The sequence below is a fragment of the Siphateles boraxobius genome, unplaced genomic scaffold (genome assembly GCF_051911475.1).
Source record: "Siphateles boraxobius isolate OS27281-9 unplaced genomic scaffold, OSU_SipBor_1 53, whole genome shotgun sequence".
NCBI classification, from domain to species: Eukaryota; Metazoa; Chordata; class Actinopteri; order Cypriniformes; family Leuciscidae; genus Siphateles; species Siphateles boraxobius.
Window position 1 is genome coordinate 4,645,584 of NW_027509175.1, and position 20,110 is coordinate 4,665,693.

At 36.8% G+C, this 20,110-nt stretch overlaps 1 long non-coding RNA gene across 1 annotated transcript in view; it reads left to right on the forward strand.

The window, feature by feature from the left end:
* The first annotated feature begins 15,250 nt into the window (after positions 1-15,250).
* LOC143714123 (uncharacterized) overlaps positions 15,251-20,110 on the forward strand; it is a 118,801-nt gene continuing 113,941 nt past the window's right edge. Inside the window, exon 1 of the long non-coding RNA XR_013195408.1 lies at positions 15,251-15,418. This is a non-coding gene — a long non-coding RNA (uncharacterized LOC143714123). The remainder of the gene's footprint in view (positions 15,419-20,110) is intronic.

The following is a 20,110-nucleotide window of genomic DNA, read 5'->3' on the forward strand; positions in this document are numbered from 1 at the left end:
ACTCATGTTTTGGCATTTTCTTGCCCGAGGCCAGACGCCATTTCGAATCGATGCACATACGCGTGCCGACAGGCCCTCAGGCCAGATTAGAGATTTTGATAAACTCCATGTTTAATTTGTCCGGCATTTAAAAGACAAACTGAGTGGAGTGATCTAGAGCTTAACTAAGTTGTATACCAGCCGAGACATCTTTTTTTTCCTTCACTCCTTTCATCTGCTAAAGGAGCTGATATAAGCTGCACAAAAATACATGCTTTCAAATAAACGCTCTTTTCCATTATTGCACGTTGTGCAATTAGTTTTGCATTGTTCGGTCTTGATTCCAAAAAGCCTTTCGTGTGGAGCCCAAAAGCTCTTATTTCAAAATCAGTCGCTGCTCACGTCGCTTCGGAATCTGTGTGAAATGAAACCGCAGGGTGGTGAAATCTATCGGGGATTGTTTTCCTTTTAACTCTTCATTAAAAACAGCCGTCCTGTAAAGAAAAAAGGCTTAGATCTTTTTGTTCTTTTGTCATTTTATTATTTTTTTATTTTTTTATTATTTTTTTTTGACAGAGATGCACCCAACTGCTTTTTGTAATGCATGTGTCTTTTTTTCCTATAGAGGGCACTGCAGGCTTACAAAGACTCTCAAGCTGTTCATGTCCTACCTGTGCTATCTCCTGCTTTTTTCTCCTCTTCCTCCTTTCTCATTAACTACTCTTTCACTGTAATTTATTCAGTTCAGTAAGCCTTATTGCTGTGTCTCAATGACCCTTATACCTTTCATCTCTCTCTTTCTCTTTCTCTAACCCGGCCTCTCCTTCTCTTCCACTCGTTTCTCTGTCATTAAAACTTTACACTGTCTCTTCTGCCCCGTGTCATCTCGACTTCCACCTTCAAAGCAGTTGGCTGTGTCATTCTTTCCCTGCCCCATTTTCCCTTATTCTTCTTCCGTCTCCCTATCTAACCCCCATGACCTCTCTCCGGACAGCCTTTTTGATGTACACCTCTATCAGTTTGTTTTCTATCACGTTTATCAGGCTTTCATGTCGCTTTTCCTTTATACTGGGTATGTCCTGTTTAGAACATTTTAGCGATTACAAAGCGATTACAAATTTCTGAGGAAACAAGGGCTTTTTGCAGTGCAAAAGTTGCTTCTTTGAAGGTGTTGCTATGTGGTTGCTAGGGCACTTCTAGATGATTGAAACATTTTGTGATCCTCTACAAATTGTTTGGGTCTCTCCTACAATGCAAATATCATTTTTACTTACTGACTTAATAGCAATCCAACTGGTTGTTCATATGATATTCCGTTAATCTTACTACACAATTTCATATGAACAACCATCCAGATTACTATATATATCAGATAATAAATTATACAGATACATTTTTTGAAATAAATAGTATTATTCAGCAAGGATGCATTAAGTTGAAAAGAAAAGTGACATTAAATACATAATGTTACAAAAGTTTTCTATTTCAAATAAATACTGTCCTTTTGAACTTAATATTCATCAAATAATCTTTCTACAAAAAATATTAATCAGTTATTATTAATATATCAGTTATTATTATATGCTAATTATTATAATATAAATCAGTTATTATTATAAACTGTTTTCAACATTGATAATAATATGAAATGTTACTTGAGCAACAGATCAACTGCATACTAGAATGATCTGAAGAATATTAAAGACTATGGCTAAAAATAAATTTTAAAATGCGTTAAAATAGAAATCAGTTATATTTCACAATATTACTGATAACTGTATTTTTTATCAGAAATGCTTCCTTGACTTGATGCAAATGAGAGAATTCTTTCAAAATCACACATAAAATGACTGATCCTGAACTTTTGAAGGTTGATTTTTCCGTTAAGAGATTTATATGCATGGTAGTAGAACACACACACTCAAAAGTTTATGCATGATTTGTAATGCAGGTTTTTAAGTGATTACATATTTATCTTTTCTGAGGTATAGGGTATAGTGTTTGCATGAAGGTTAGTTAGATGGGAATGGTGAAAGTGGAGTAGTTTTGCAGTACAGATTAAGATTTTCTTTGTCAGTGATTTAATCTCTCACATTTTTGTTTGGACAAAGTATTCTGAGAGCGGGGGAACAGGACCGGCTTCTGATTGGTCATTTCTTGTCCGCCAGCATGTTTATTGCTGAGGACAGACTCTGGGTCTGATCCCAGGACTGACAGCTGGCATGCACACACACACACACACACACACACACACACACACACACACACACACACACACACACACACACACACACACACACACACACACACACACACACACACACACACACACACACACACACACACACACACACACACTCACACTCACATTCACACTCACACACACTCACACTCACACTCACCTCACACACTCTCTCTAGAGCTGGTCATTTCTGAGGTTGCCAGCTTTTCACTCTGTAACAGCTCTGAAATGTTATTGCTTAGAGGTTGCTCTTTCAGAACGATTTGTTTCATGCAAGTTTGTTTCAGACGTGTCTCCTAAAGTTCCTTAGAGATATAAAGAGATATAAAAATAGAACAAATATGACTGTCATACTGCAAGAATATAAAATCTATGAGGATAGCATAGCTCAGATCATTTGCTCTTAGATGTATCTGATTAGAGATGCTTGAGATCTCTCTTTCAATAACAGTTTTCTTATAAAAGTAACAGTATCTCAATAACAGTGTCTTGTCAAATATAGGCACCATTTGAAACTCTTAAGGAGCTAAATTACTGATATATTTTTCACAGGGTAAAAATCTAAACCTTTTACTGTCTAAGAGCAGTGAAATAAAAAATGATTCGCGCAAACAAACTTATTTTGGAAGTTTAAGTGGCGCCTTTCCTTCGTAAATAAAATCCATCCACTGCGTTTTCCGTGGCTCTGATGTCGGAAGTAAGTGAAAACTACTATGTACATTATTACATCCCACAACAGAACACTTATGTTTCTTAGGAGACATTTTCAAAAAGGCAGCACAAATCGTCAGAACACCGGCTGTCGTTGAGACAATTGGAGGCTGGTGTACAGATCACCGAGGGCGGGTTCTATGCCAAAACCACAGTGTCAATCAAACCACGTCGGTGGGGCTTGCTCAATTCTACGTCACATTGAGCCGAATCTTCGAACAGCTCGTTCTGAGACAGTGCTTATGATTTATTGAGATTGTAAAAAAAACACTGGTTGGATTTTTATCATTCTAGGGTGGTTTTGCTCACACACTGCCAACACACATTTATGTTCAAACACCATGTAAAAGTGAATTTTGAATAATAGGTGCCCTTTAAAACTGGGGTCTAGGTACAACTTAGGTGCAGTACTGAGACAATTTTACTAAATGTATTTTTAAGGCTGTCAAAGTTATCATGTTAACTTAAAACATTAATTCAATGCGCTTATTCATGCTGGCAGTAATTTAACACATGTACTGCATTTGATACCTTTACTGTCAAATCAACAGCCGTAGTTTGCCACAATAAGGCATAAAAAGCAAATCTACATTCTTGTCTTCATAACGGTTACATTAAAGATATAAGTTTTTCCCACACAGTTTAAATGCATCTTTATACATGAAAATATATAGCTGCCTTTATGTTTAAGAAAGGGAAAATCGTCATGTTTGGTGGTCCCTGCCATTAAAGCCTTCTTTTAAAATATCCTCTTCACCGAAAACTCAGTTAAAATAGTCTCAATGCTGAAGCATCACAGGTGCGAATTAAAAAAAGATTAATCAGTAGCCAGCTACAGGTTTGTGATATGATACGCAGCCAGCCGATCATGGATCAGTTGGCTTTGTAAAAAAAAAAAAAAAAAACACATACGAGGCACTAAAATCGTGTTTCATACCAGCAGTCCGGAGTCATATCTGTCAACGCGTTGTTGCTGTGCTGTCAGCAAACAAGAACTTCTCCTGAGAGTCTACTTGAAGAAGCATCACTCTGCCAACAAATTAGCAAATGCCTGGGCCGCTTGGCGAGCATGTGTCTGTGTGTGTGTCTTGACAGAATTCATTTATGGAAGTGTTTTGTGACGCTGCATCTATGCCAACATCTCAGCGAGGCTTTTGGCAGTCTAAAAATGTGTGTGTGAGAGAAACAGAGTGGAAAGATTTTTGTTTGGCTCTCAGGGGAATATACTCATGGCCGTTCGTATCTAATTGTGTGTGAGAAACGGTTTGCCTTTATGTGTGTGTTTATTCTCCATGGAGGAAGATGGAGGTGGCTGGGGTAGGTTGGTGTTGTCAGGTGGAGGCATACAAACAAACACACAGTGACCCAACCATCTGCTTTTGAGCTCCTAAAATAAGACCAAGGCTTTTCTCTGTGTGTGCGTGTGTGTGTTGTGTGTGTGTGTGTGTGTGTGTGTGTGTGTGTGTGTGTGTGTGTGTGTGTGTGTGTGTGTGTGTGTGTGTGTGTGTGTGTGTGTACCACCACAAGCTTTTCGGTGGGAATCTGTTGCTCCAACTTCTCCTCTATCACCTAAATACCATCATTTTTACACTTGGTTGGGGGACACAACACACGCTCTCACATGAGTGTTTGTCATTATTGTTGTTTTGTCTGTAGTAGCTGTTGCTTTTCATTGTAATTGGTCTCTAGGTGAGATGTTATTGGTATTTACATTTATGCTTTTAGCTGATGCTTTTATCCAAAGTGACTTAAAGGTTTGCATTCACATTTATTAGTTCTTGATTTCCCTGGAAATCAAATCCATGACTTTGGTGTTTGAGCTACAGGAAAACATTGATGCAGATGGTTAATTAACTTTAGTGGTTTTTCCCACTATTACCCCGTTCACCAGCGTACCTCTTTGCAGTCAACCTTTATTATAATGCCACACTTTAAATGTCTTTGTAGATTTCATAAAGCAGGTTCTACTTTTCACCCCTGTTTTTCAGTACCATTTCCAATATTTATTTTTATTTTTTTATTTCACTACATTCCCTTTTTTCACTACATGGCACACTACATTTTTCCTTCACAAAAGAGAATTTGGTAGAAATGAACAGGTAGACAAGAATCTAGAAGATTCAGAATCTAGATTCAAAGGCTTTTTCAACCAATCCAACTGTGGCGAGCAGGACGAGGTCGAGGGGCGTGGGAGGATGGCGGAGGAGGAGAAGCATAAAAGGAGGAGCGACGACAGTGGAGATCGAGAGAGGAACAGGCCTGGTCTTATGTTGTGTTTTTGTTTTATTATACAGGTGCTGGTCATATAATTAGAATATCATCAAAAAGTTGATTTATTTCAAGAATTCAACTTAACAGGTGAAACTAATATAATATATAGACTCATTACATGCAAAGTGAGATATTTCTAGCCTTTATTTGTTATAATTTTTATGATTATGGCTTACAACTTATGAAACCCACAGAATCAAAATCCCAGAAAATTAGAATATTACATGAAATCACACAGTAATTACACAGGAATACCATGGTCTTGGTGATACTTCAGGTTTTGGTTCTTTTGGCAGTGTGGGCATGTGCAAATCCTGCTGGAAAATGAAGGAAGCATCTCCATAAAGCTTGTCTTCTGAAGGAAGCAGGAAGTGCTCTGAAAATGTCCTGGTAGACGGCTGCGTTTAGTGGAAAGCACAGTGGACCAACTCCAGCCGATGACATGGCTCCCCAAACCAACACAGACTGTGGAAACTTCACACTGGACTTCAAGCATCTTGGATTGTGTGTCTCTCCATTCTTCCTCCAGAATCTGGGACCTTGGTTTCCAAATGAGATGCAAAATTTGTTCTCATCAGAAAAGAGGACTTTGGTCCACTGTGCTTTATTAAATCCAGAGTCAACGCAGCCGTCTACCAGGACATTTTCAGAGCACTTCATGCTTCCTTCAGCAGACAAGCTTTATGGAGATGCTTCCTTCATTTTCCAGCAGGATTTGCACCTGCCCACACTGCCAAAACAACCAAAACCTGGTTCTATGACCATGGTATTCCTGTGTAATTACTGTGTGATTTCATGTAATATTCTATTTTTTTCTGGGATTTTGATTTTGTGGGTTTTATAAGCTGTAAACCATAATCTTCAAAATTATAACAAATAAAGGCTTGAAATATCTCACTTTGCATTCAATGAGTCTATATAATATATTAGTTTCACCTGTTAAGTTGAATTCTTGAAATAAATCAACGTTTTGATGATATTCTAATTATATGACCAGCACCTGTATGTGACAGCAGTCATCCATGAGGGGCTACTGTCTTTTACTTTCGTTTTGTATTTGTTATTTTATTAAATTTTGTTGAATGTTCGCCGGTTCCCACCTCCTTCTTCCCATAACAACGAACTGCATTACACCAACCCCCCAACAATTTCCTCCCCCCCGAAAACAATAAAGTGCGGGGATTACTTATTTTTGTTTTACATCACCCATGTTTCCCTCCACAAAAAAACAATAGGATTTTTCCTTTTATGAACTTTGAAACATAAATACAGTCGGCAGAAGTAGAAAGATAATCACATGTCAAATAGCATTTATTCAATGTCACTACAACTAAGCTCTTTCAATCTTTATTTAAAATCTACAAATTGGAAAGTTGGAGTTAGAATAGTTTATAGAATAGCAAGAGTGTGAGGCATCACTGTATTTTTATGTCGTAGAATAAAATGTCAAAATATCTTAAGCTTGTGTTTATCGCAGACTTTATTTCATACATTCAACAAAAAAATGCATTAAAACAATCCATTGATTTCAGACAATGGAACCAGGAGTGGAAAAATTAAACTTGTTTCTGGGTTTTAGGGCTCATTCCTGTGAAACACTTTATAGCATGTTGGTTTCTTCTACAATCTGTCACATCTACTATAAATGGAGAAATGCTGTTGCAGAGCTAAACATGATCACTGCATAAGTACACTCTCACATATCCTAATTTACATGATGGAGAGTGCCAGAAAAACTAGATTTTTACATTAAGTGTTGCTTGTCTGTGCACACCTTGTCAGCATAATTGAAAGGACATTGCAATGCAGTTTTTAGTATGCTGCTGTTTAGTATATGGGTGAGCCACATAGACGGAGTCTGTGGGGAGAGCTATGAATAAAAAATAATCGAATTTATAATATTTTCTCATTTTATTTGTCTTATCACATAATTTTAGTGTGGAATGAGTAAAGCTGTTTGTTGTGTGACAAAAAGTTCTAAAAGTAAAGTTTTTAGGCTGACTCCACGCAACAAGAGTTTGCGGAAATATGTAAGTATTAGACAACTGTTTTACAATAGAAATGCTCAGCAACCGACAGTAGACTATCTAGTGATGCAAACTACTTAACTTTTGCCGCTTTGAATTGAAAATATGCTATCATGATTCATGTAATTAATAAATGAATGACGAGACAAGAAACGTTTGCTTTTCTTAACACACATCTTAAAATCTTAATATCCGAGTAAGAGTAAATGTGTGCACATTTTAAAATAAAAAAACATTTGCAAGTAGTTTAAATTGATTACTTCATAGCTACAATTAAACATAGAGCTTATTTTACCACTGTTATTTAGTTATTCCCTTAAATCCATTTTAATCCTTTAATTATTTAATTCCTTTGAAAACACAAAAAACTAATACAAGTCTATGTGAAAAACTTAAAGAAAAGTAACAATCAGTGATAAAATAAGAACAAAGAAACCAATTACAAGCAATAGGACAACAAACTACAATAGAACAAGGAAATAGACCTACCTGAAAACCTTCAAGCACTAGAAATAAGAAATACTATAAATTGTATAGAACAATCAAATGTATAAAAACACAGTGTACACAGTACACACTACACAGTGACTATCTTGACATGTGTAAATTAAATATATACATTTAAAATGTATATATTTAATGTAAATCATTAAAATGAGACAAAAGTGATTAAGTCAAGAAAAGAGCATTAAGAGATTTTCTCTTTTTTGTTGTTTTATTAAAATTAATGACAGGTTTATTAAGCTGCTGTCACTTTAGACCGAATGCAAAGATGCATTTCCTTTCTCAACTGTTTATGTTCACTTAAGACCAGTGATGGGAATAATGGCGTTACAAATAAATGGCGTTACTAACGGCGCTATCTTTTTCAGTAACGATTAATCAAACTAATTACTGTTTCCCGTTACAACGCTGTTACCTTTACTGTTTACAATAAAATGCATGCGTTAATTGAGCTCACTGAAGCGGTTTTCATCCAAGTAGACTCTCTTTCAGCCATAGGACCTGCAAAGTTTTTTGTCTTGTGTGTGTGTGTGTGTGTGTGTGTGTGTGTGTGTGTGTGTGTGTGTGTGTGTGTGTGTGTGTGTATGTGTGTGTGTGTTAATGAGGCACCGGACTGGACAAAAAAAGGCGAATGCCGAGAGAGCGCTCAACAGTGCGCGAGAGAGACCGAGTGTGTCCGAGAGGGAAGATTCTGGTTAGGTTATAAAAATAAAACCTAAAAATAACAGTGAATGTTCTGGGAACGTTTTCTTTCTTGTTAAACTGTTTACTTTTGTGAGGAAGAAAATACTTCAAGTAGGCTACAGTAGGTCAGTAAGTATATAGTATACAGTAAGTTTTGTGAAAGTTTTATCATTTTTATTTGCACACATAAAGAGTGTATATGTATATATATATTTTATTATTATTATTTATTCATTTTTGGTACATTTCTTAAGAAGCACAATTTATTTTTAGACTTATTTGTTGGCCAGTTGTGGTCTGTGCAATAAATATTAAAAGTTCTAAACCATCTATTGTGTTTTATTGTTCCACTATAGTAATGATAATATTTACAATAATATATTGAATTTAATAGGTGACTCTCACATTGTCCCACATCAACATTAAGATCTAAGACTAATCAACATTGTAGATTAGTGTAAAATGTTTTATAATAATAATTTATTCTATTTAGTGTCCATTGCATTCATTTAACATATTTAATATTGGGGGCATCCAAGTTATTTGACATATTTTAACATTTTATTAAAACTTAACGCAATAGTTACTTTCCATGGTAATTAGTTAGCCTACTTTTATAATGATGTAACTCAGTTACTAACTCAGTTACAATTTGTGAGAAGTAACTATAACTAATTACTTTTTTAAGTAACATGCCCAACACTGCTTAAGACATAAATGACTGTTTTTGAGGATACGTGCAAAGACGGGCATTTTGACACATACATTTGTGTATTTAACCATTGAAACCCAATTAGGCTGCAAAAAGTTCAGTACTCACGCACTCTACAAGTGCTCTTTCGCAGCTTATTGCGCTTGAAACGGTTTAAAATAACTTGTTTTTAAACCGTAATGCTTAAAAAAAGCATGCAGACGATAAATGTCCGTGGACATGCAGCACAGCAGCATCACATGATCGTAACCGTGATAGAGACAATTGTCCAAAATCTCTACCAGTTGACAAATTTCTACCGGTTAATCGTGTCTACCGGTATATCGCCCATACCTAGTTGCAACTGTAGAGTGTCTTGAGTGGTGGCTTTTTGTCCCAATCAAAAGTCTAGGTCATTCCTTCAATGTACATTTATTAAATATTTTCACCCATTGTATTGTCTTAGGTAAAAAGCACTGTCTGATCACATAGAGAAAAAAATGGCACACCTCTCTTCAACAGGGCTTCATGGTTTGAGGCATTATACATTTATGTAGCCCAAATTAATTTTGATACACCATTCATTTTTTTTTAAACATAAAAGATATTTTGAGAAATATCTCAGTGTTTCATTTTTTCTTTTTTGCCCATACAATGGAAGCCAGTGATTAACCACTTGATTGATTACTGTTTGGTTACCAACATTCATCAAAATATCTCTCTTTCTACCCTTCAGATCCTTAGTCTGTGCAGTAGTAATTGTGATTCTCGCCTTGGGGAACGCATGTAGTTTTTTGTCCCTGCAGTGTCTGTCAAGCATGGCATTTTCCACACTCCTGTGAAATGGAACAAGCCGATCTCAGTCTGTAGCTGATGTAAATTTATGTGAGTAGTTGCACAGATGTGGATACACATAGGGCTGATGGAGAAGTACCCGCTTGTTGGAGATTTGAGAGCACTTTTGGAACAGTAGTAGGGTGAGGATTAACACATTTTTGCAAGTAAAAACTATGAATTAATGAATAATTTACAGTGGCAAACAGTAAAAGGACATTCCCAGAAGTCCCTGAATGACACATCATTTGACTGTTTTATATACAATTTAGCTTTTTTTTTTTTTCAGTTATGCACAATAGGGTGTTTTCTGCTACATTTTGAGTTATTTAGTTAATGTTTATTGCATTAATTTAGTGTCATGTGTGTTACCCTTATGGTGTTTTTTCTTTGTGTGTATAACCCTGTGCAACCTCTGTATAGGAGTATTGGAGTAATGACTTTCTATTTGACCACCTGGATTATCATGGTGGTTATCAGTACATTTTAAGGAAAAATGCTGATTTTGGTATATTGGAAGTACAGTAAATTACTTCAAGTAGATTGGCATATTAAGATTATATCACTTGATGAAATTTACTGGCCCCAATAATTACCATTAAAAGTTAATTGCGACTTATCTCATAGTGGGACTCTGTGGCCTGGTTTTACAGACAAGGCTTAAGCCTAGTACCCGACTAAAATGCATGTCTGAGCTGTTTTAACTGAAAGCAATTTGCACTGACATATCTTTAAACCAGTAATGTTTTTTCTAAGTAAAATTTATAAAAGCCACTTAAATGTCCTAATTGAACTATGGTCTAATCCTGGCTTAATCTAAACCCAGTCTGTGAAACCGGGCCTGTACCTTGCATTTGTGACTTTATATATCAGAATTATGACTTTAAAATAAATAAATAAATAAATAAATAAATACATAAATAATTATCCTTTTCCATTTTTTATTCTGAGGTGAAACCAGGCTTCCATGTTGTAAACACTGCTACATTGAAATAACTATCCGGTACCTCCAGGCTTCCAGCCTTAAGGTGTGAGGTTCAACTCTAAGGTATTGAGGGATGAATGTGTCGGCAATCCTACTAAATTGCAGTTGCCCTTGAGAAAGACAGTTGCTTAACTATTAATTGAGTCAGTTTATTGTAAATAGCCAGGAATAAAAGTGTCTGCTGAATTGGAAATGAGACAATATTAGGATATTTGCCAACCTAACACGATGCATGTGGAAGGCAAAAACTTACAATGAGGTTGTGCTTTGTGTGTGCGTGAAAGCAAAACACATCCTAGTGTGTTGGTACCTAATCCATCCTCAATCCATTCGCAATGGCGTCTTTCGTTCACTCACTCTTTTCTAATCTCTGTTATCCATCTCTTAATTAGCCCCTACATCCCGACTGCTCTGACAAACACGAAGACTTGATCTCATTTCATGCTTTTCTTTCTTGTTTTTTCATCCCTTCTCTCCGTTTGCCATTTTCATCTCGAAGCCGACTCTCCAAAGTGCCGCCCATCCGGAGCTCTGCCAGCTCTGTCAGGGCTGGCTGATGGGGAACGTGGCGTTGTTCCCAAGGACAGTTTAGCCCAAGCGCGGATCATCCCGCTCACACGGTCTCGGAGCGCCACAGTCACCTGGACAGAAACCAGAGAAACAGATTTGTCCCTCACTTCCCTTTCTCTCCCGCTTACCGGCCCTTTTCTCTTTTAGTGTGCAGGCTTCCCATGAGCCTTCTACGTTCGATAGAAACCACAAGAAAGCACATGCCAGGGACTAATGGGAACTCGGACTATAGATGATGCATTTTCCTGTCAAGGTGCTTTAGCAGACACACATGATCACTCTGCGCCAAGAAACTCCAGAAGAGAAGTGAGTATTATTGCTCTGCGGATGCTTTCGCACAGAAAGAGTGCGGGCTCAGTAGAGGGAGCAGTAATTAAGTGTTGGTCTGATGGCTGAGATACAGTAATGAGGTAGTGTATGGGGAATATAGAAATGAAGAGGTGTTGTCTCAAATGATCACACACACACTCCGAGCGCAGACACAGAGTCATTAACTAAGGCCCTATGAGACCACATTTGAGCCTAATGATAACATTATATCCCATTCTCTAGCTTACTCTCTCACTCTTTTTCTTTTCTTAGCCCCTCTCCGTCATATTATAATATTCTCTTTTCAACTGATATTTTTGCGCCACCCCCATCTCCAACAGCCTAAAGGGCAAGGAATGTCTACAAACATATACCCTGAAGAAGTGCAAACAAGTCGCGCACTGTTATTTATCGATGAATGTGGTGTTTTTTTTTGTATGTGATATTCTGGTCTCTGTTCTCTCGGGTGTCTGCTGTTTTTTTCGGTGCTCCTGCTCTCTATTAGAGGTTCCACACTTCAATCATGCCTACTTCACAAGGAAAAGACTCGCCCTCGAATGCAGACCCCCTCGGCTTTGCTGCTTATACCACTCAAAAATGCCTCTATTACTGCCAAAGAGAAAAAAACAGACTTGTTTCCATCTTTCAATGGATCGTTCGCACACATTTAAATGTTCTGCTCATGTAGGCTACTCGCCCTCAAGCTGCTCAAACTCTTTATGAATTTTTCTATAGAGCAGAAAAAGGAATATTTAGCAGAACGTCCACTTTTTCTTGCAATTAAAGTGGAGGGTGACCAAGGGCTGTTAAACTCCAAAAAGGACAAAAAGCACCATGAATTTACTCTATATAACTTATATAAGACTTTTAAAGCCACATGATCACTTCATGTGAAGAATAGACTGAAATTTAAAGGAGCAGTTCTCTCAAAGGTCCTGTTATTATTTATTCACAGTCATATTATTCCACTAGAATAGTTAATAGCCCATTTATTTTATGATGTTATTAATTGATCATCTTCCCCTTCACTGAAGATCTGAAATGGGCTACAAAAAGTTGCATGGATTGCCAATGCCATTTTATGCCGTTGGAACTATTTAATTTAAAGAGATTTTCAGTTATCATAAGATTATTAGTGACTACATTTACAAGAAGACATTTATCGTCTTGTCCTTTTTTTAGCCTAACAGTTTAATTTCCATGCTTTTCATAGAAAAGCTGATTCTTCAAAAATGTGTATTTTGTGTTCCAAAAAAAAATAAGAATGATTTGAGGGTGAGTAAATAATGATTTTTTTTCTATTCCTAAACAACAGTTTAAAAGCTTAGGCTCTGATGCTTTAATATTTTTGAAATAAGTATCGTACTCAACAAGGCTTCATTTATTTGATAAAAAAATACAGTAAAAAAAAGTAATATTGTGAAATACTATTACAAACTGTTTTTTATTTTAATATATTTTAAAATTATATTTATTCCTGTGATGGCAAAGCTGAATTTTCAGCATCATTACTCCAGTTTTCAGTGTCACGTGATTCTTCAGAAATAATTCTAATATGCAGATATGTTGAAAACACATTTCATTATCAATGGTGATACCCAGTTGCGCGGTTTAATATTTTTGTGGAAACCGTGAGTTTTTTACAGGTTTCTTTCATTAATAGAACAGCATTTATTTGAAATATAAATATTTTGTAATATTTTAAATTGCATTACTGTCACTTTTGATCAATTTAATCAATGTGTACTTGCTGAATAAAAGTAATTTCCTTAAAAATCTTCCTGACCCCAAACTTTTGAATGCTATATGTTGATGCGGAGTGGTCCATGTATCCGAATTAGACATCTTTTAACCTTTTCCAAGTAAAAAATAAAATACCCAGCCAGTATCTCAACCTATCAAAGTGCTTAACAGTATAATGTACCCCCATATCTCAACGTCTTAGTCTTTCCATTTTCTCAAATGGAAATTCTACCCATGTCCTCCAGCAGGGGTCAGATTCAAGATCAATGCTTTCCAACTCAACCCACTGAACAATTGTGTTTTGTACTACGCAGAACATCCAGAGGATTGAAACGTGCCTTGAACAGATATCATCTATCTTGACAGCACTGCAATGTAACATTAGCTACATGCTGTAACCCAGATCTCCACATGTGGCTTTTCAAAGCTGGTATTGTAACATATTAATGAGAGCAATATAAGTTACATTAAGTACTACAGAGCATGCTAATGTTGTCCATCAGAAAGGTGAGCTTGCGAAACCAGTGTGTGTTTTATCGCAGGATTGTTCATTTCATATTCTATTTGTGTTCTTTATTTAACAATCAAGGGCTTTTTCCTGACCCAAATCTCTTTAACCTCTGGGATTACTTGAGATCTAATATGCAGCATTTCTGTTTTTAAGAACCGTTCAGCATACAGTCTGACCTTATCAAAAGCGATGCGTTTATCTTAGCGAGTGGGCGTGAGTGTATGAGTGTTAAGCGAGAAGTGAATAAAATGACTTACAAAAACGTTTTTTTTCTTTCTGTTTGCCCTGAGCTTCTTTGCAATGCTGGAATGATTCAGAGAGCAGGAATGAGACAGTATGTGTGTGTGAGAGAGAGAGAGAAGGAAGGAAGGGGGAAAAGGGGGGAATGAAAGTACTCTATCCCTGCTCTGGAGACCAGAGTCTGTTTGGAGGTCTGTGGTTAAACCCTTTGCCTCTCTCGCTTATCAGCTTAAACTATTGACAGCCATTTTCACTGCACACACCAAATAGGATTAACAGTCTAGAGAGGAAAGAGGCGACCGACTACACAGACGCACCAACAGTCCCTTTCTCTCTCGCTGCCATAATACATCTATTCAGAAAAATGAATAACGTACTGCTATCAGAGTCCCTTTCATATTGGTTGCGGGCGTATGCACTTGCACAAACTCTGGAGTCAAGAACCGCTGGAGGTTTCTTTTGGAGGACCAGAATAGAAGCCAGTAACACCATCTCATAAGCAGTCAAATGTTTGAGACCACACTTAATAGCTTACTAATCGGACGACAAAACCTGAGCAAATATAATTTATTTGAGTCAACCGTTGGAATGAATAGACGTTTCTATGTAATGATTGGCTGAGAGGGACTTTAAATGAAAAGTGATGGATTCTGACAAGGCCGTGATAGGGCAGCTTCCCTTAATAAACTCCGGGTAAACATCATGGAAATTAGTCGATAAATAATTTAAGAAAAATTCATAACTCATTTGAATCCGGTTAACAAGGGAGACAGATGAGCCGCAGGCCCAGTTTCCGGACAGCAGGGGGAGCTCTTGATACGTGAAACTGTGCCAATGACTGAGCGAGCGAGAGGGAGTGAGAGACAAGGAAAAGCAAGAGAGGCACTTCCAAGAAATGAGTGCTAAAAGCTGTTTTGAAAGAAGACACCCTCCCTTATCGGAGAGGTTTCGTATGCAGCGGCTTTAGAGAACGGGCTGGGTGTTGTTCACAGCCTTTTGCTCTTGGTGTGTGCGAGAGAGAGAGGGAGACAGACAGAGGGGAGAGGAAGACAGACCGAGAGAGAGAAACAGGGCAAAAACGGATACATGTCTGTGGCCATTTCTCTTCAATATAAGAGTAAGAACAATTGAGCTTGTGATTTGAGAGTTTGTTTGTGTCGGAGAGAAAGAGAGTCTCCTGTGTTGTGTATGTGCTTGTGGTTAGTGGTAAGTCGGCTATAACAAGGCAATTCTTTCTCAGTGTGTGGGCAAATCATTACAGAACCCTCATGTACAGCCACTGCACAGATAAACACCAGCCAAACTCTCAAACACACCAACACTCACATTTGAAACCCATAAGGCCACCTGAGAAGCATCAAGTTCTTTACCAACTTTTCTCTAGTCCACTGAACCACTGTAATTCCTAATACTTATACCTAAAACTCTATTTACATTGTAAATATATGTCTGGTTGTCTTTCTGTCTGTTGTTCTATCTACCTGTTTGTCTGTCGATCTAACTCTATTTTCTTTCATACTGTCTATCTTTCTATGTCTGCCATTCTATCTATCATTCTGTCTATCATCTGTCTGTCTGTCTTTTTATATGGCATTCTCTGCCGTTCTGTCTGTCTGACATTCTGTCTGTTGTTCCATTGTTCGATCTATTGTTCTGTCTCTGTTTGTCATTCTAAAGTTCTGCCTGTCTGTCATTTTATCTATAATTCGGTCTGTCTGTTAATCTGTCATTGTTCCATCTATTGTTCTGTCTGATTGTCTGTTTGTTAGTCTGTCGTTTTATCTGTATGACTTTGATTCTTTCTTTTGTCAGTCTGTCATTCTATCTGTATGTCTGTCATTCTATTGACAGACTTTTGTTTGTTGTTTGTTTGAATATTTGTTGTTATATCACTTATTTTATATGTTTGTCGTTCTATCTGTCTGTCTGTCTGTCTACCTATCATTCTGTCTGTCTGTCATTCTGTCTAACCTTCTATTGGTCTGTCATTCTGTCTTTTTTCTTTCTACCATTCTTTCCATCTCTTTCTGCCATTTTGTCTATCCTTCTATCATGATATCTATCGTTCAGTCTGTCTCTCTCTATTTCTATTGTTTTGTCCGTCATTCTCTGTCGTTCTGTCTGTTGCTCTATCGTTATATTTTTCCTTTATATTTTTTTATGTCTGCCTGTTTTATTGTAAAGCTGCACGATTCTAGATAAATTGAGAATTTTTTGTTTAAAATAGAGATCCTGATTCTGGATAGAGAACTATAGTGTGTAATTTACTAGAGGTTCTGACAAAATGTTAATTTCTGCAGTCTAGCCTATTTCAAACATATGTAATCAGAATTTGTAGTTAGGTTTGAATGAGTGATTCAATGACTCACTCATAAATATTTCACTTGTTTCATTACTGGATGAATCAGATTTTATATATATATATATATATATATATTTTTTTTTTTTTACAAATCTGTAATGAATGATTCAATGAAAAATATTTTTTTAGCAGTCACTTGTTGCCACCATCTGGCGTAACAATGCAATCATACAATCTTTATTTGAAGCTTAATTACTTTCAAAAAGTGATTTATTTTTGATCAATACCATAGACATTAGTGTTTATATCCAAACTACAAACTTTTATCCCAGTACTTATGTGATAATTAGAATTATTGTAACATAAATAATGATACTGTGTGAATGAAAAAACTTTTTTTCATGTTGTTTCATACCTATACATGACTGCCTCTGGGTCAGCGCCAGTGGCAATGCAGATCTGAATATTGATCGTACTTGTACACTAAAAGTTAGACTTGCTGAATCTTTTTCATTTAAGAATAAGATCGCGTGGGTGTTTGAATCGAGATCGGGATTATTTAACAATTATCCGTGCAGCTCTAGTTTGTAGTATGGATGGAGTGATAGATTGATAGTTGATCAGTTTCATTTGTCTGTCTAGAATCTTATGTTTTAGTTATATCAGTGAAGATTTCACACACACACACACACACACACACACACACACACACACACACACACACACACACACACACACACACACACACACACACACACACACACACACACACAAACACACACAAACACACACACACACACACACACACACCACACACACACACTTTCTACTTCAATGCCAGTGCTTTTGTGTGTGAGTGTGTTTGTGTCCGTCCCCTCTACTGCTCCTGTCTCATTTGATAGGGAATTCAAACAAACCCAGTGATAAATGGACTACATATGGCAGCCATCAATCCTGTGGCTGACTACAACTCCCAAAGTGCACCGCATCACTGGTGCGAAGCAGGAGATTACATGCTCTGTAGATCCAGGCACTTAATTACAGTACTGCAGCTGACAGACAAGCTTGGACACAATGGGCTAATACCTACAAGAGCCTGCTAATAATTTACCTACCAAATTGACTAAAGTTACCATTTGGCTTCTTTCCCTCAAGCTGTGACTGTATTAGCACACCTCGTATTAATTCCAACCATCAATCGCTCCACAGTGACTTCCTGCACACAAATTAAGACTCAGAGTATATTCCGAATCGCATGCCAGTTACTAATATTGACAGAAAGAAGAATGCAGAATGTATGCTGTGCACAGTATGTTAGTGTTATATGCATAGAATACCAATACATTTACATTTGCCAAAATATGCATATATCAAAAACACAGTGTTGAATTCTATATACTAAAATGCAATAGTTTTAATTAGAATTTCAAATTTTCAGTGTAATGAATGAACAGGAACTAGACGGTGCTCACTGAAATAAACATGAAGCATATTTATTTATTTTTTTGCATACTTTATTTCTTTCACTTACTATTTGGAACAAAGATTGTATACATTATATTCATCATTTCACATACTTTTCAAAATAGGATGCAGCACTAAAATGTAGTACTAGTAAATTGTTCCCAATATATAGACATTATCATTGCATGTTGTTTTATAATTCGTCTTTAAAATAGCTAGTAGTTTAGTTATAGTCAATGCTGTAAAATAGAATGCGGTGTAATATGCAGAAAATATCTGTTATTTTGTGCATTCTGCATACTTGTTTGACATGCTATAAAAATTGCATGCAGTATACACTCCTGGGCAAAACAAAACAACAACAACAACAACAAAAAATAAGTCAAAATATTTATGGTATTTTATTGGTCTTAACCATTTAAGTCACAAATCACAGGGAATTAGCAAGAATTGCACAGTGTAGATAAAGTAACTTAGCACAGAATAGCCTTCCCCAACTTGCAGACTTTTTTAAAGAAGGACAGTCAGTGTTGTTCCACTCAGTGTTAATAGCTTCAAACAGTTTATGAGTAGTTGAAAAATGTCTCCCAGTTGGGTTGAGTTTAATGTAAGACCAAATGTTTACTATATCACTCATTTTGACTTATCTGGACTCAGACCAGGCCCAGACATGAGCCTGATGGACTTGTTCTTAAGCCACTCTTTTGCAGTTTGAGCAGGACCATTGTCTTGTTGAAAAATAACATCAGACATTTCTTTTCATTTGTGGGAAGCAAGCTATTCTGCAATATCCTCCTGTACTCCAAAGCATTAAATGACTTTTCACAGTGAAGTATCTCACCAATACCAGCAGCTAAAAAGGCTCGCCACAGAATGACACATCTTCCTTCATGCTTCACTGTGGCAGAGAGGCATTTATTATTATATTTCTCAGCAGATTTTCGAAGACAGCACTCTGGAGCATCACCATGCAGTGACACCATACTAGTCCATAGGCTTCTTCAGGGATTGAAACTTGCCAGCCCCGAAAAGTCATTAAAGACATTGTTAAAATAATCCTAGTGACTACTGTGGCTCAATCTTAAGTTTATCAAGCGACGAGAACACTTTTTGTGCGCAAAAACAAAACAAAAATAACGACTTTATTTCAACTAATCATTTCCTTCTCTCTGGGCCTCGAGTCAGTTCACTAGTATAATAGCGTAAGCTTCTGTTGTTGTACGTCATACCCATCACACGCATCACCCACATGACCAATCATACTAAGTTAACTGACTCGAGGCCAACAGAGAAGGAAATGAATAGTTGAAATAAAGTCGTTATTTTTGTTTGTTTTTGCGCACAAAAAGTATTCTCGTCGCTTGATAAACTTAAGATTGAGCCACAGTAGTCACTTGCACTATTATAACGTTGTTTTTAATGACTTTTAGGGGCTGGCAATTTTCAATCCCTGAAGAAGCCTATGGACTAGTATGTAGGAGTGATCCAGCGCTCAGATTTCATCAAAAATATCTTAATTTGTGTTCCGAAGATGAACGAAGGTCTTACGGGGTTGGAACAACATGAGGGTGAGTAATTACTGAAATAATTTTCATTTTTGGGTGAACTATCCCTTTAAGTAGTGCATTTGCTTAAATTTTACTAATTTCCTGACTAACCATTTGTGTTTAAGCCAATTGAAAACTTAGTATTTAGCCATTTTGGGCTTGGCCCATTTTTTATTTTTATTAACAGTCTCGCTCAGAAGATACAGAACAGAAGATAATCAAAATGGATATTTGAAACGGTCATGACAGGAGCATGACCGTTTGTAATCCTGCCTAATGTTACTGTCTGAACTCGGCAGATGTTTTAACAAAAGCTTCTGACCCTATTAAGCAAAGAAGAGTGTATTAAGGTAAACTAGAGAAGACATTTTTCAATCTGTCTTCTTCTGAGGGATCTGAAAATCCGGCTGCCTCACTGACAGTGATTCTCCAATCCGATTTGCTTGGATGAAATGACAGATGAAAGCGAACAAACTAACTCTTTTTCTCTGGAGAA